Here is a 16,001-nt window from a genome sequence, read left to right as displayed (position 1 = left end):
AGGAGTTGTGACCTTGTTGTCCCGGTGTGTGGTGTGTGCCTGGTCTCAGACCTATCCGAAAATCAGAAATAATGAGCTCTGAGCTCGTTTCGTCTGGCTGTCTCATCAGAGACTGCAGCAGATCAAACAGTGAAACACAGTGGGAAATGGAATTCAATGTGAACAAAAGCCATGTCATGGAAATGGGAAAGAGTGAAAGATGACCCGTGGGAATCTATAAGATGGGAGATGGAGTAGAACTAGAGAAAGTAAAAAAAGGAAAAGGACTTAGGAGTGACGATGGAAGAAAACAATCAACCGGTAAGCCATATTGATAGAATTTTTTGAGAAACTTGTAATTTGCTAAGGAATATTGGAGTAGCATTTCACTACATGGACAAAGAAATGATGAAGAAATTGATAAGTACTATAATAAGACCCAGATTGGAATATGCAGGAGTAGTGTGGACCCCTCATAAAAAGAAACACATAAGAAAGTTGGAGAGACTACAAAAAATGGCTACAAGAATGGTTCCAGAATTTGAAGGGATGACATATGAGGAGAGACTAAAGGCTATGGATCTGCCAACCCTGGAACAAAGAAGGAAGAGAGGAGATCTGATACAAGTTTATAAATTGATCAACAGAATGGATCAAGAGGATAATGAGAAACTGATCCTGAGAGAAGAATATGACATTCAAAGCACAAGATCGTATAGTAAGAAGCTGAGAAAAGGAAAATGTCTGAGAGTTGTTAAAAAATATAGTTTCCCGCAAAGATGTATTGAGACATGGAACAGTTTAAATGAAAAAGTAGTGTCTGCAACGAGTGTGCATACTTTTAAAGTAAGATTGGATAAGTGTAAATATGGACACGGGGCCACACGAGCATAAAGCCCAGGCCCTGTAAAACTACAACTAGGTAAAAACTAGGTAAATACACATACACACACACACACACACACACACACACACACACACACACACACACACACACACACACACACACACATATGGAAATGGAGCTGTACATGGCAAATGGAGTTCAACACGACAAAATGCAAGAAATTAGAGTTTGGCAAGAGTGAAAGAAGAATCAGGAGTATGTACAAGATAGGAAATGAAGACATAAAAACCAGTCATGAAGAAAAAGACCTTGGGGTGACAATTACCAATGACCTATCGCCAGAGAGACATATAAACAAAATAATTGGAGAAGTATTGAACTTATTGAGGAACATAAGAGTGGCGTTCAGATATTTAGATGAAGAAATGATGAAGAAAATAATTACTGCAATGATAAGACCGAGGCTTGAATATGCAACAATACAGTGGGCTCGAACTTAAAGAAACACATAAGGAAACTAGAGAAAGTACAGAGGGCTGCAACAAAAATGGTGCCTGACTTAAGAGATTTGACTTATGAAGACAGACTGAAAAGAATGCAACTTCCGACCCTGGAAAACAGAAGAGAAAGGGAGACCTGATAGCAATATACAGAGTGATGATTGGCATGGAAAAATGGATAGGAAGATCTGTGTATGTGGAATGAAAGAATGTCGAGAGGGCATGGGAAAAAACTAAAAATGGCCACTTATAGGAGAGATGTGAAAAAATATAGCTTCCTCATAGAAGGGTGGAAGCATGGAATAGTTTAGACGTGGAAGTGGTCAACGCAAGGAATATTCATGATTTTAAGAAAAAGCTGGACATTAATAGATATGGAGACGGGACAACACGAGCATAGCTCTTTTCCCGTATGTTACAATTAGGTAAATACAATTAGGTAAATACACACACACACACACACACACACACACACACATCGTCGATGGCGGAGGTGGTCGCTGAGCTCCAGAGCAATCATCTCTAATTCTACAGTTACCATTGCCTAAGAGTAACCAAGGTGGGAAAGGAGCTGGTAATGTTTGTCCCGTCTCCATATAGTCATGTTAACTGTTGATTAGCAAAATAATGTCCAGGAAGGTAAATATAAACTGTAGCCTGCGTTTGAGCCATCAGCTGGTTTGTTTACATCTGAGCAACATGGCGGCCGTGAACTCGAAAGATGAATCAGACTTCACAGGATTTCAAGGAATAATGGAGAAGAGCGCTTATGTGAAGAAAATTCTGGAGTTGGAAGGTAAAATTGAAAAACTGTTTGAAAAGTATGGGGCCTGGAAACGAGTTATGACAATGTAAAGAAAGACTGTGCCGATATGAAGAAGGAAAATGAAGCACTGAAAGAGGAAGTTAAGCTAATTAAAGTGAATTGCAAAAATGTGGAGAATCTCTAGGAAAAGTGATGGAGAAGCAGGCTGAATGGAAAAAAGTCAGGAAGTGGAAAGAAAGGAGGTAAATTACAAAGTTGCAAGTCTGGAAAAGGAAATCAAAGAGTCTGGGGAGAAAACTTTGGGCCTTGCTGAAATTATAGATCAACAGATCATAGAAGAGAAGATTGCTGAGAAAGTGGTGAAGGTTATTAAGTCAAATGAGACATTGGTGAGGGAAACTGTAGACAAAAAGAGATGTGTGGTGATATTTGGTGTGGAGGAGGATAAGACACCGAGTAAAATGGAGAGAGAGAAAACATAAAAAGGTGATAAATAATATCATTAATGTGGTGCAGGAGGAGGAAAAGACCTAGTACAAGAAATAGAGGACTTCCATAGAATTGGAAAGTTCACAAGAGAAGGTATGAGGCCAATAAGAATCAAACTTAAGTCACAAAAGGATGTAGATGAATTGGTGGAGAAGTCATGGAGGCTAGCCCAGCAGGAAACAACAAGGAAGATTTGGTTGAGAAGAGATCTCGGTGAAAAGGAAAGAGAAATGTTAAATGAGTTGAGAAAGGAGGCTTTGAAAAAAATGAAGAGAGGACAGAAGAGGAGAAGAAAGAGTTTTTCTGGAGAATCTTGGATATGAGACTGAGGAAGTGGTTCATAACCCAGAAAAGTACAGCAAGAAAGGACTAAAGAAACTTACATATGAGCGGAATGTAATGTATTCCAACATAAATGGAGTGATATCGGGATTTTAGAACTCAACGATTACTTGAGGGACAAGAACCCAGATATTGTGGGTCTTACTGAAACAAAACTGAGAGAGGAGAAGACCTGATGATGGTTGGAGAAGGAAATATAATGTTTGGAAAAGAAATAGAGTAGGTAAGATGGGAGGAGGAGTGATGTTGCTGGTTAAAAAGATATAAAGGTGGATCAAGTGAAAGAAGGTATGGGAAAGGCAGAAGTGCTAAAGATCAGAGCAGAAACTAATGAAGGAAAAAGAGGCACTACATAGTGGTGTACGTACCACCTAAGACAAATGCATGGTCAGTACAGGAATATGAAGAAATGATAAGTGATACAGGAACATGTCTGGAAGAAATGTTGGGTGGCTGTGAACGAACTATAATGATGGGAGATTTTAATTGTAAAGAGGTGTGTTGGGAGGACTGGTCAATGGAAGGATCAGAGACAACATGGGAAATACACTATTGACACTGGCAATGGAAAATGTGTTAACTCAGTGGGTCAAAGAAGATACTAGGTTTGGAGGAGAGGGAGCATCGTCAAGACTGGACTTGGTCTTTAGTACAGAGCCAATGGTCATTGAGGAGATGAGGGTGGAGTGCCCTTTAGCAAAGAGTGATCATGCAGTTTTGGAGTTCAAGGTGATAGACGAAGAGAAATCTAGAAGAAATGAAGAATATAAAGTGGGAAGATGGAATTATGCCAAGACAGATTTTGGAAACCTAAAGAAATTCTTTCAAGAGACAAATTGGATGAAATTCAAGAGTGCTAAGGAGCAAATGAAAAGTGGAAGGAATTTATAAAAATATACAAAGAAGGTGAGAAAAATTTGTACCAATAAGACAACATAGAGAAGTTGGAAAGCAGGACTGGTTTAACGATAGATGTGAAAAGGCTAGAACAAGAAAAGAGGATGCATGGAAGAGGTGGAGAAGGAAAAGACGGATTAAGCAGTGGGAAAGTTACAAAAGAGCAAGAAATGAATATGTGTTGATTAGAAGAGAAGAAAGAAAGAAACAAGAAAAGGATATAATTGATAAATGTAAAGACCAACCAAGGCTTTTTACAGACATGTGAACAACAACATCAAAAATAGAGAAAGTATTGAAAGTTTAGAAGTAAATGGAGTATGCAGTGAAGATCCCAGGAAATGGCAGAGGCTATGAATGGATGCTTTCGGAAGGTATTCACAAAGGAGACTGCTTTTGACAAACCACTGGTAATGGAACAGAAAGGGATTATGAAGGAGTTTCAAGTAACTGTGGAGGAGATCAAGAACATGATGGGGAGTTTAGAAGTGAGAAAAGCTGTGGGACCTGATGGGGTATCAGGATGGATTTTAAGAGAATGCAGGAGCAATTGGCAGAAAAAGTTTGTGAAGTAATTGATGCCTCATTAAGGAAGGTGTAGTGCCCCAAGACTGGAAAAGAGCTAACATTGTCCCAATCTATAAATCAGGTAACAAGAGAGACCCATTGAACTATAGACCAGTGTCACTTACAAGTGTGGTAGCTAAGATGTGTGAGAGGGTGGTGAAGAATAGATGGACAGACTTCTTGGAGAAAATGACATACTTTGTGAGTGTCAATTTGGTTTTAGAAAAGGGCGTTCATGCACGACAAACCTGATATGTTACTATTCGAGGGTGATAGATGTAATACAGGAAAGAGATGGTTGGGCTGATGGAATATATCTGGATTTAAAAAAGGCCTTTGATAAGGTACCACACCGGAGACTGATCTGGAAACTTGAAATGGTAGGAGGAGTGCATGGCAGTTTACTAAAATGGATGGAAGACTTTTGGTAGGAAGAGAAATGAGAACAATAATTAAGGACAGACCATCAGAATGGGGATTGGTGGAGAGTGGAGTTCCACAGGGATCAGTGTTGGCACCAGTAATGTTCGCGGTCTACATAAATGACATGGTGGATGGGGTGTCCAGTTATGTGAGCCTATTTGCAGACGATGCAAAATTGTTAAGAAAAGTGAGATGTGACAAAGATTGCGAACTACTCCAGGAAGACTTGGACAGAATATGGAAATGGAGCTGTACATGGCAAATGGAGTTCAACACGACAAAATGCAAGAAAATAGAGTTTGGCAAGAGTGAAAGAAGAATCAGGAGTATGTACAAGATAGGAAATGAAGACATAAAACCAGTCATGAAGAAAAGACCTTGGGGTGACAATTACCAATGACCTATCGCCAGAGAGACATATAAACAAAATAATTGGAGAAGTATTGAACTTATTGAGGAACATAAGAGTGGCGTTCGTATATTTAGATGAAGAAATGATGAAGAAAATAATTACTGCAATGATAAGACCGAGGCTTGAATATGCAACAATACAGTGGGCTCGAACTTAAAGAAACACATAAGGAAACTAGAGAAAGTACAGAGGGCTGCAACAAAATGGTGCCTGACTTAAGAGATTTGACTTATGAAGACAGACTGAAAAGAATGCAACTTCCGACCCTGGAAAACAGAAGAGAAAGGGAGACCTGATAGCAATATACAGAGTGATGATTGGCATGGAAAAAATGGATAGGGAAGATCTGTGTATGTGGAATGAAAGAATGTCGAGAGGGCATGGGAAAAAACTAAAATGGCCACTTATAGGAGAGATGTGAAAAATATAGCTTCCTCATAGAAGGGTGGAAGCATGGAATAGTTTAGACGTGGAAGTGGTCAACAAGGAATATTCATGATTTTAAGAAAAGCTGGACATTAATAGATATGGAGACGGGACAACACGAGCATAGCTCTTTTCCGTATGTTACAATTAGGTAAATACAATTAGGTAAATACACAAAAAACACACACACACACACACATAGTTTAGTATAAATTCAGACACAATAATTGACAATTGTGGCAACTGAAAAAAATGCAGATATTTGAAATTCCGCCGCCTGTGATTGGACTGCAACAAGTTGGAAACAACAAACCAGTCACTAAAGAATAACAGTGAGACTGTGCTCTGTAATTTACTTACATTATTCTCTGCATTTAAGACCAATTCCTGTCCAAAATGTCACTGAAACGTAATTTGGATCTTGGTTAAGAAGTGGGTAAGGTTAAATGAGTCAGGAAAAATTTAACGTTGGAAACGAAGCTTGATATAGTGAAGAGAAAAGAACTTGGGGAAGGCTCGTCAGCCATAAGCCATTCTCTGAATTTACCACAGTCAACAGTTGCTACTGTTTTGAGGAATGCTTCAAGTGTTAAGGAAGCAGCAGCTAATGCTTCAAGCCTGCAGGTAAAATTGCTGACAAAACATCGGGAACCCATTATGGATCGGATGGAGGGTTTACTTAAAATTTAGATAGACAGCCAAACAGAGCATGATCTGTTGAGCCTCATTTCAGAAAAGGCCCTGTCTATTATTGAAACCTTGAAGATTGAGATGGATGTTTGATTGACTTTAATACTGAGCTGGAAGATTCCTATCTAATACATGTTAAAAGGTTCGGTTTACACTAATTTTGGTTTACAATAGCTTTTTGAGGAATGCATTTCTAATGTAAAACGAGGACTTACTGTATATACTTTTTTTATCTTAACATATCCTATTACACTGAGTTGAATGTATCTGTATTTTTATACTTAGTTTTCATTCTGCTTTTTACAGGTTGGTACATAGAGGAAAACAGAGCTATGAGATTTGCAATTGAATTTGGAGGAACCAACTGATCACTCAAGCAATTGCTCTTTCTGTATGGTAGATTAAATGAGCAGGCAAAATGCGCCTGCTATCATATATCTTGACCTGTCATCCATTACGAGTGAAACAGTGATATCCTCCTAAGAGAGCAGCAGTGTTTACAAAAGGAAAGTAGTTCAGAGGAACATGAAGACACTGATCCAGAGTTCAGAGATGCAACTGATGAGAGAAATCCATACTACCCCAGCCAAGAAACATGAATGGCCTGATCAGAGATCTTGACCCCACCAAGTCAAATGGTGAGCTTTTAACTTCCGAGACTCAAGCAGTGGAATTTGCTAGATGAGAGTGTGCACATATCAGGTCAGAGAAAGCGTCACCAGCATTTTTCAAGCTTTTTCACTCGTCAAGATGGGCTTTGCTTTTGCCACAATGTGACCGGTCTGTTTGAGGCAATTGGAATTATTAAAAAAAGTGGCGGCTCTGTATCGACAGCTGTGCAGAAGCCTCAAAGCAGTGCTGCTTCAAGAATATGTACTATCTTTTGACTCTGTCCAGCTCAAACAGGAATACAAGAGTGTCAAGATGTTGTTAAATGCCTTGAAATATGAAGAGTACTGTTGGGAGGTTATAGGAGACTTCAAAATGGTGGCTTTCCTGATGGGTCTCCAAAGCGGCTTTACCAAGTATCCTTGTTATCTTTGCCTTTGGGACAGAAGAACTACTCATTTCTAATGTGTCTATTGTCTCTAGAATAAATAAATGCCATTATTGCATTATATGTCGTTTTGTATCTACTTTGTTCAAGTCAAATTTCAAATTTGCCACTTTGTCCCTATGAGAATGGGTAAATTTCAAAAATGTCATTAACCTGGACACAAAAGCAAAATTAGAAATGAATATAAGTATTTTTTCATGTTTTCTAGACATAAGCAAATAAGAAATAACAGTTTCAACTCAAGGACAAAAGCTTTGTTACACGGTGTATAATGGTTCATAATAACATTTGTGTGGAGGATGTGCAATATGGAGAGGACAAAGTGGAAGCATTGGGAATAACAATCAGAACAGAAGATTTGAAGAAGAGAAAAATTATAGTTACATATGTTCCACCAAAGACTAATACATGGGGATCAGAAGAGCATAAAGATATGCAAAGAGCAAAGAGAGACGATAAAATATCTGGATAACATGATAAGAAGAGATAGAAGAATACTCTTAGTTGGAGACTTCAACTGTAAAAAAATAAACTGGGGAGAGATGGAAGTAATGGACAATGCTGGGCAGTGGAGTGAGAAAGTGTTACACATGACTATGGTTAATACAGTGGACCAGTGGGTAGAAGAGTCAACAAGATACAGGGGGAAGAGGAACCATCGTTACAAAACCTAATCTTCACAAAAAAAACTGGAGTCCCCTCCAATCATACAATACCTTAGTCCAGTGAGGAAAAGTGATCATGTGACATTAGAGATGCAAATACAGGAGGAAGATGAGATAAGATACAGAGAGGACTATAAAGGAGAGAGATTAAATTATGCAAGAGCAGATTTTGAAAAACTAAGGAGTTATTTTGCTGATATTGAGTGGAGTAATATTATGAGCAGGAAGACTGTACAAGAGAAATATGACATATTTTTACAGGAATACAATGAAGGAGTAAAAAAGTTTGTTCCTGTTTATAGAGTTATAAAAAAAATACATACATGGTACAATGCTAGATGCTTACAAGCAAAAAAGGCAAAGGATAAAGCATGGAAGAAACTTTTAAAGCAGGGAAATGACTGTAATAGTTGGCAGTACATAGATACTAGAAATGAATATATTTGAGTAATGAGAGAGGAAGAAAGAAAGTTTGAGAAAGATGTAGTGGATAAAAGCAAGGATGAACCCAAACTTTTCTACAAGTTTATAAATGGCAAAACAAAGAATAAGGAAACAATTGAAAATATAGTTAAAGAAGGAAAGACATACCAAACAGAGAAAGAAATGTGTGAAATAATGAATGAAAGCTTTAAAATGGTTTTCACTGAAGAAGATGACTTCACAGAACCTAATAGGACATTGAATTGCCTAGGATTACAGGAAATTGCAGTTTATAAAGAGGATATTGGAAGATTACTGGACAAGTTGGAAGTCAGGAAAGCAATGGGGCCAGATGGTGTATCAGGCTGGGTGTTAAAAGAATATAAGCAATTACTGGAGCCAATTTGGGAAATAATTAAAAGTTCAATAAATGAAGGGAAAGTTCCACTAGAGTGGAAGAGAGCCAACGTAATACCGATATTTAAAGGAGGAAAGGCAACTGAACCACTAAACTGCAGACCAGTGTCACTTACAAGTGTCGTAGGGAAGTTATGTAAAATAATTATCAAAGAAAAATGGGTTAAATTTCTAGAAGAGGAGCAAGTCATATCGAACAGACAATTTGGGTTCAGGACAGGGCGGTCATGTGTATCAAACTTGTTAAGCTTCTACTTAAGAGTTATTGCAGGACTTGAAAGTAGAGATGGATGGGTAGACACAGTATACCTGGACATTAAAAAGGCATTTGATAAAGTCCCTCATGGAAGACTTCTTTGGAAACTAGAGAACATAGGAGAACTGCGTGGAACCTTGCTCGAATGGACAAGAGATTTTGAAGGATAGAGAAATGAGAACTGTGATCAGATATACATACTCGACTTGGAGTAAAGTAACCAGCGGGGTGCCACAAGGGTCAGTGTCAACCCCCATTATGTTTCAAGTTTATGTAAATGACATTCACATTGGGATAAACAGCTATATGAATTTATTTGCTGATGATGCAAAGTTGCTAAAAGTTATCAAGACCAGAGAGGACTTTATACTGCTACAGGAAGATTTAAATAAGATTATGAATGGAGCAAGTGGAAATTGGAGTTTAATGCCAAGAAATGTCACATAATGGAACTAGGAAAGAGTAAGAGAAGACCAGTATGGAACTATTTAACATAACATAACATAACATAAATAATAGGATAACAAAGGGCCACCAGGGCCCATCTAGGTATCAGTCGCACAGCGACCTCGTCATCAGTACTTAAAGATACACTTACAAGTACACAATACATTATATACTAATTCTAAATATTTGGCCCAGTAACAGGGCTAAGTCCTGCAGCGAATTCCTCTACAATTTGTGATCCCCATACATGGGGATCATGTCTTGTTTAACTATAGTAAATTTCTTAAAAAAAATCATGCAGCGCTATACATAATTATAAATCTAATAAATTTAAGTGCTTATCTAATCTGTTTTTAAACATTGTCAAACTAGTGCTATTTACAACCCTCTCTGGCAATGCATTCCAGAAGTCTACCACCCTATGACTAAAGAAATATTTTCTTTTATCTAACCTGCAACCTTGCTTTCTAATCTTCCTGCCATGATTTCTAGTCCTACTTCCCTCCTCTAAGGTAAAGAAAGATCTCACATCTATGTAGTTTGTATCTGAGAACATTTTAAATAACTCTATCATATCCCCTCTTATACTTCTCCTCTCAAATGAAAACATGTTTAATTCCTTTAATCTATCTCTATACTCCAGGCGCTTTAATGCTGGTATCATCCTAGTTGCTCTTCTCTGAACTGCTTCTAACATGTTGATATCCTGCCTATAATGGGGTGACCAGGCCTGTATGCAATACTCTAAATGGGGCCTAACATAGGAATTATATAAGCTACACACCACTTCCTTACTTTTATAACTAACATTTCTATTTATAAAACCCAGGATCCTATTTGCCCTATTTCTTGCTTCTAAACATTGCTTTGAAAATTTCATAGTCCTGTCTATCACTACTCCTAAATCCTTTCCTCCTCTACTGCCTCTAGCCAACATCCCTCCATCTCATAGCTAAAGTTTGTGTTGTCTTTACCTAAATGCATAACCTGACACTTTTAGAATTAAACTCCATCTGCCACCTGTCTGCCCATGCTATCAGCCTGTCCAGGTCTCGTTGTATTCTGTAATTGTCCTTTTCACCCTGTACTGCACATGCTATCTTAGTATCATCTGCAAACTTTGATACTTTGCTACTAATTCCTATATCTAAATCGTTAATGTACACCAAGAAAAGAAGAGGTCCTAGCACTGATCCTTGGGGTACCCCACTAACCACTTCCTTCCACTCAGACATTGCCCCATTTAATACTACTCTCTGTTTCCTATCAGAAAGCCATTCACTAATCCAATCAACTAACCTACCCCTATCCCATGTAGTCTCAATTTGTACACTAGCCTCCTATGCGGTACCTTATCAAACGCCTTGCTAAAATCTAGATATATAACATCTATGCTATTTCCATCATCTAACTCCTTGGTAATATATTCTAAGATATCGAGCAAATTTGTAAGACAGGACCTCCCTGATCTAAAGCCATGTTGGGTATCTCTAATTAATCTATTCTCATTTAAATGCTCCCAAATACTACCCTTAATGATTTTCTCTAGTATCTTACATACTATACTAGTTAAACTGATCGGTCTATAATTATTCGCATCATCCTTCCTACCTTTTTTAAATATTGGTGTAACATTAGCTAACTTCCAGTCCTGAGGTATCTCAGCAAACCTAAGTGATCTTTCAAAGATTAACTTAAGTGCTTCAGAAATACTGTCTACACCCTCCCTAAGTACTCTGGCATGTAGCTCATCAGGACCACTAGCTTTCCTATCGTCTAGTTCAAGAATAAATTTCCTAATAATTCCCGGTTTTATATCAATATTTTCTAAAGCTCTTAAACTACTTGTCGCACTGTTTGTAACAGGATTTCCTATTCTTTCCCTAGTAAATACTGAAGAAAATTGTTCATTCAATAATTCTACTATGTCTTCATTTTGATCCACTACTACACCATCTTTTCTGAGTGGTCCAATCCTATCCTTATTTCTTTTATCACTGACCTTGTAATAACTATATAATTTTTGGGATCTTTACTCCCAGCTCTAGCTAGTTTTATCTCTGCCTGCCTTTTACTTTTTTTATAACCTTACTCAAATCATCCTGACCTGTCTGTACCTAATCAAATCTACATCTTCCCACTTTTCTGCAACTCTCTATATGCCCTCTTCTCTCTGATCTGGCTACCTATCTCATGAGTCCACCATAATGGCTTCCTGTTTCTCTGCCTTATATCTTTGTAAGGGATACACTGCATCACTATACCCTTTACTACAACCTTAAAATATCCCACATCTCCTGTGCAGTTTTATTTCCAAAACTATCTTCCCAGTTTACCTCTCCTAATAACTGACATAACCTACCATAATTGCCTTTCTGATAGTTTGGGACTCTAGTCTTATTCACTATATTATCCCTACTGGAATTAATGATAAATCTAATTATATGATGGTCACTGTTTGCTAAAGTCTCTCCTACCTCAACTTCCTTTAAACAATGCTCAATATTTGTTAGTACTATGTCTAAAACCTTCCTCCCCCTAGTAGGTTTATCTACCATCTGCACTAAATAGTTATCCTGAAAACTTTCCATAAACTTATTTTCACTAGCATCTCCTACCATCCTCTCCCAGTTTACTGACTTAAGATTAAAATCCCCTAAGATAATTGTCTGACTAGTACACCCCCTATTTATCTCATCTACCATAAGGTTGTCTACATCTGACTGGTTAGGTGGTCTATAAAAAGCTCCTACTCTAATAACCTTACTTTTGTTTACTCTAACATCCAGCCATAAGGACTCTACTCTGTTATCTACCTTAATACCATTAACCTGACTGGAAATGAAGGATTTTTTACATAAATAACTACTCCTCCACTTATCCTACCAATTCTCTGGTGTAAATACATAATGTATCCATCTACTTCATATTCTTTCCTATTTTCCCTAAACTTTTCCTCATTTACCCGTGCCTCTGTGACACATACAACATCTAAGTTCTCCTCAACTATATAACTAGATAACTTGTCCTTTTTGTTCCTAAGACTCCTGGCATTTACATTAAAACATTTAAGTCCTGCTACCTTCCTAGATGCTGTCTCCTTATTTGGAATCCTAATCTTATTCTCTCCTATTTGCACCTGGAAATCTTTCCTAATCTTTTCACTATCTCTGTTTATCCTATCTAATTTATGTCTTAACATCTTTCTTCTGGAATGCATTTGCTACCTCACCCCCTACACTCCATCCCAACTCCTCTATCCAGACATCCATTCAGCACATCCACACCCTTCCTACTCAGATGCACACCATCCCTAGCATACAAATCCCTTCGCCCATAGAACCTATCCCATACATCCACAAAGCTGACACCCACATCCTTACATGGCCCGGTAGGTCAGTGGTTAGAGCACTGGCTTCACAAGCCAGAGGACCAGGGTTCGATTCCCCGGCCGGGTGGAGATATTTGGTGTGTCTCCTCACGTGTAGCCCCTGTTCACCTAGCAGTGAGTAGGTACGGATGTAAATCGAGGAGTTGTGACCTTGTTGTCCCGGTGTGGTGTGTGCCTGGTCTCAGACCTATCCGAAAATCGGAAATAATGAGCTCTGAGCTCGTTCCGTCTGGCTGTCTCGTCAGAGACTGCAGCAGATCAAACAGTGAATTACATCCCATTACCCGATCATTCACACCAATGGCCCTAGACAACCATTCCCTGCTAACATACACACGAGGCAAGATTCCTGACATTACACACCTCCTACCACTCTCCCTTATCTTGCCTAACATTTCCTGAAATCTTGCCACTAGCTCCTCCGACCTACCTGGTCTGACATCGTTCCCACCTATGTGCAAAACTACTACACCCTCCCTCTCCATCCCCCCAACTCTCTTCTACACCTCCTCACTCACTGCCTTCACACCTGCACCAGGCATACACACATTCATCCTCCTATCCCTGTCTTTCCCACAGAAAGTGCTATCTAAGTACCTAACCTGAGAGTCACCCACAACACACACCTGAGGTGTGCTAGGCACAACCCTCCTCCTCCTCTCCTTTACCCCCTTCTCTCTCCTTTCACTCACCACAACCACCTCATTCACTCCACTCACTCTCCCCCTCCCCCTCCAACAAACCAAACCTATTTTCACACTCAACAGGTTTAGTTCTATCCTCCCTAATTGCCTCCGGTTTCCTTCCCCTCGCAACCTGCCATCTCTGCCCATCCTGACTACTATCTTTCCCAGTCTGGCTCGCCTGCTCCCTCTTCCCCACTCTGCTCTTCCCGACAGAGGGCCAAGCCACCCTGTCACCCTCAGAAGGTCCAACCTTTGGCCTAACACTGATCTCCTGCCTAATTTTTTCCACTGCCTCCCCAAGCCTCTTAACCTCCTCCTTCAACTCAAAGATGAGAACTGTTCGCACTTTTCCCTCACTTAGCTTTCTCATTTCCTCTCGCAATTCTCGGTGCTCAAGAGAAAGAACTAAATTCTCGCTCTTGAGCCTACACACCATACACTCAGAAAAGTCAACGACCTTCCTGTCATGCCCACACATCTCACACACAACAAACTCACCCAATCCCACCTCAACACTCTCTTTCACGCACTCAATCACACTTTGATATACCTCAGTAGCTACCAACATACTAATTTACAATCTATTAACTCCCAAGAACACTATACGTGGCTAACAAACAAATAAAAATACTTGGTGACGGCGGGTGGGGGAACCGCGGTGGTGGGGGCCTAAGTGAGGTCAACTAATCCTCTTTCAAGGTCAACTTGACGGTTACAAGCCTAGTCTCCTTGCTCTACCAAAATACTTTTAACTCACAAACACTGATTCTAACCACTATTTCACTCTAATCTAACACTTGCAGTACACACTTTCACTTCACTAACACTCAAAAGCACCACACAGACACCAAGCACAAACACCACTCGCTAACTATAAAAACAACAGCCAAAAACGGAGCTGGGAGAGGAGCAAATAACGAAGACTAAAGAGGAAAAAGATTTTGGAGTTATCTTACAAGAAAATCTGAGCCCTGATAAACACATAATTAAGATATTTGGACTATCATATAGGATGTTGACTAATATAAGATTGGCATTTCATTACATGAATAAAGATATGATGAAAAAAATCATCACAAGCATGATACGCCCAAGGCTGGAATATGCAGCAGTGGTATGGTCTCCGAGTCCTAAAAAAGATATAAGAAAACTGGAAAGGATACAGAAGATTGCTACAAAGATGGTGACAGAATTAAAGGACCTCACATATGAAGAACGACTGAAAGAAATGGGATTGCCAACCTTACAAGATAGAAGAGAACGAGGGAACCTAATAACAATGTATAAAATAGTAAATGATATTAAAAAGATAGACAAAGAAGACTTGGTGCTGTTGGCGGAAGAGGATGGAAGGACAAGAGGACATGAAAAGAAGATCAGGATGAGGCAGTGTGTGAAGGATGTTGGAAAATACAGTTTTTCACACAGAACGGTGGAAAAATGGAATGCATTGGATAATGGAATTGTTGCAGCACATAGTGTGCATAACTTTAAAGAAAAATTAGATAAATGAAGATATGGAGACAAGACACTATGAGCCCCGCTTAAACTCTGTACAATACAACTAGGTAAATACATGCAATAACCACAGTTAATTAAATGCCCTTGCCTTCACTTTTTTGCCTAAGAAATCTAGCAACACTTTTACATGGCAATTCAATGACATTTTTTCCTCCAGTCTCCCCTTCCCAGAAAGTCCTCAGTGTGCCTTGTGCCCTAGCAAAGAAAATTTCTCTACACTCAATGGTTCTTTGCAAGGTACAGTTCCAACTACTCTATTGATAACCATGCTGAAGAAAAAGCTCACAAAAGCTCAAATAGAGGTCATGTATCCCCTCTACAAAGAGGGAAAGTTTAATCAGTTTGTAGCCGAGAATATAGGAGTTTCTCCATACAGCTCAATTATGGAGATTTTTAAGGATTAAATAATCCTCAAATTAAGTCATCACAAGGGAGTCCCCCTCCAATGAAGTAATTTATCCTGCTGCTAGGCAACAAAGCCATATAGCTGCTAGATGTCATTAGTGGGGTTCGAATCGATGCCCCGCAATCTACCACCATCATAGCAGAATGCGGCACCTTAATCCCCATGACCACTAAGGACACTCAGTTATGGAGATAGAAAATGCATAATGATAGATCGGGTCTCCTCCCAACCTATATAAAAAAAAACATAGAGGAATGTCATCAAAAGGCAGGTGGAGTCCAATCCAACTTTTGCAGCAATAGAATTAAAGTGGAAAAACTCCAAGATACTCTATGATGTAGCAATACACACACTACAAGACTGACTACTTGCCCAAAGTGCTTAAGTATCACTT

At 39.1% G+C, this 16,001-nt stretch overlaps 1 protein-coding gene across 8 annotated transcripts in view; it reads left to right on the top strand.

Annotated features, from left to right (window-relative positions):
* LOC123500960 (inactive hydroxysteroid dehydrogenase-like protein 1) overlaps window positions 1-16,001 on the top strand; it is a 323,618-nt gene that overhangs the window by 151,067 nt on the left and 156,550 nt on the right. The window lies entirely within an intron of this gene.

The sequence above is a fragment of the Portunus trituberculatus genome, unplaced genomic scaffold (assembly GCF_017591435.1).
Source record: "Portunus trituberculatus isolate SZX2019 unplaced genomic scaffold, ASM1759143v1 PGA_scaffold_522__18_contigs__length_968829, whole genome shotgun sequence".
NCBI classification, from domain to species: Eukaryota; Metazoa; Arthropoda; class Malacostraca; order Decapoda; family Portunidae; genus Portunus; species Portunus trituberculatus.
Note: the sequence above shows the minus strand (reverse complement) of the source record. Positions and strands in the feature narration are given on the sequence as shown.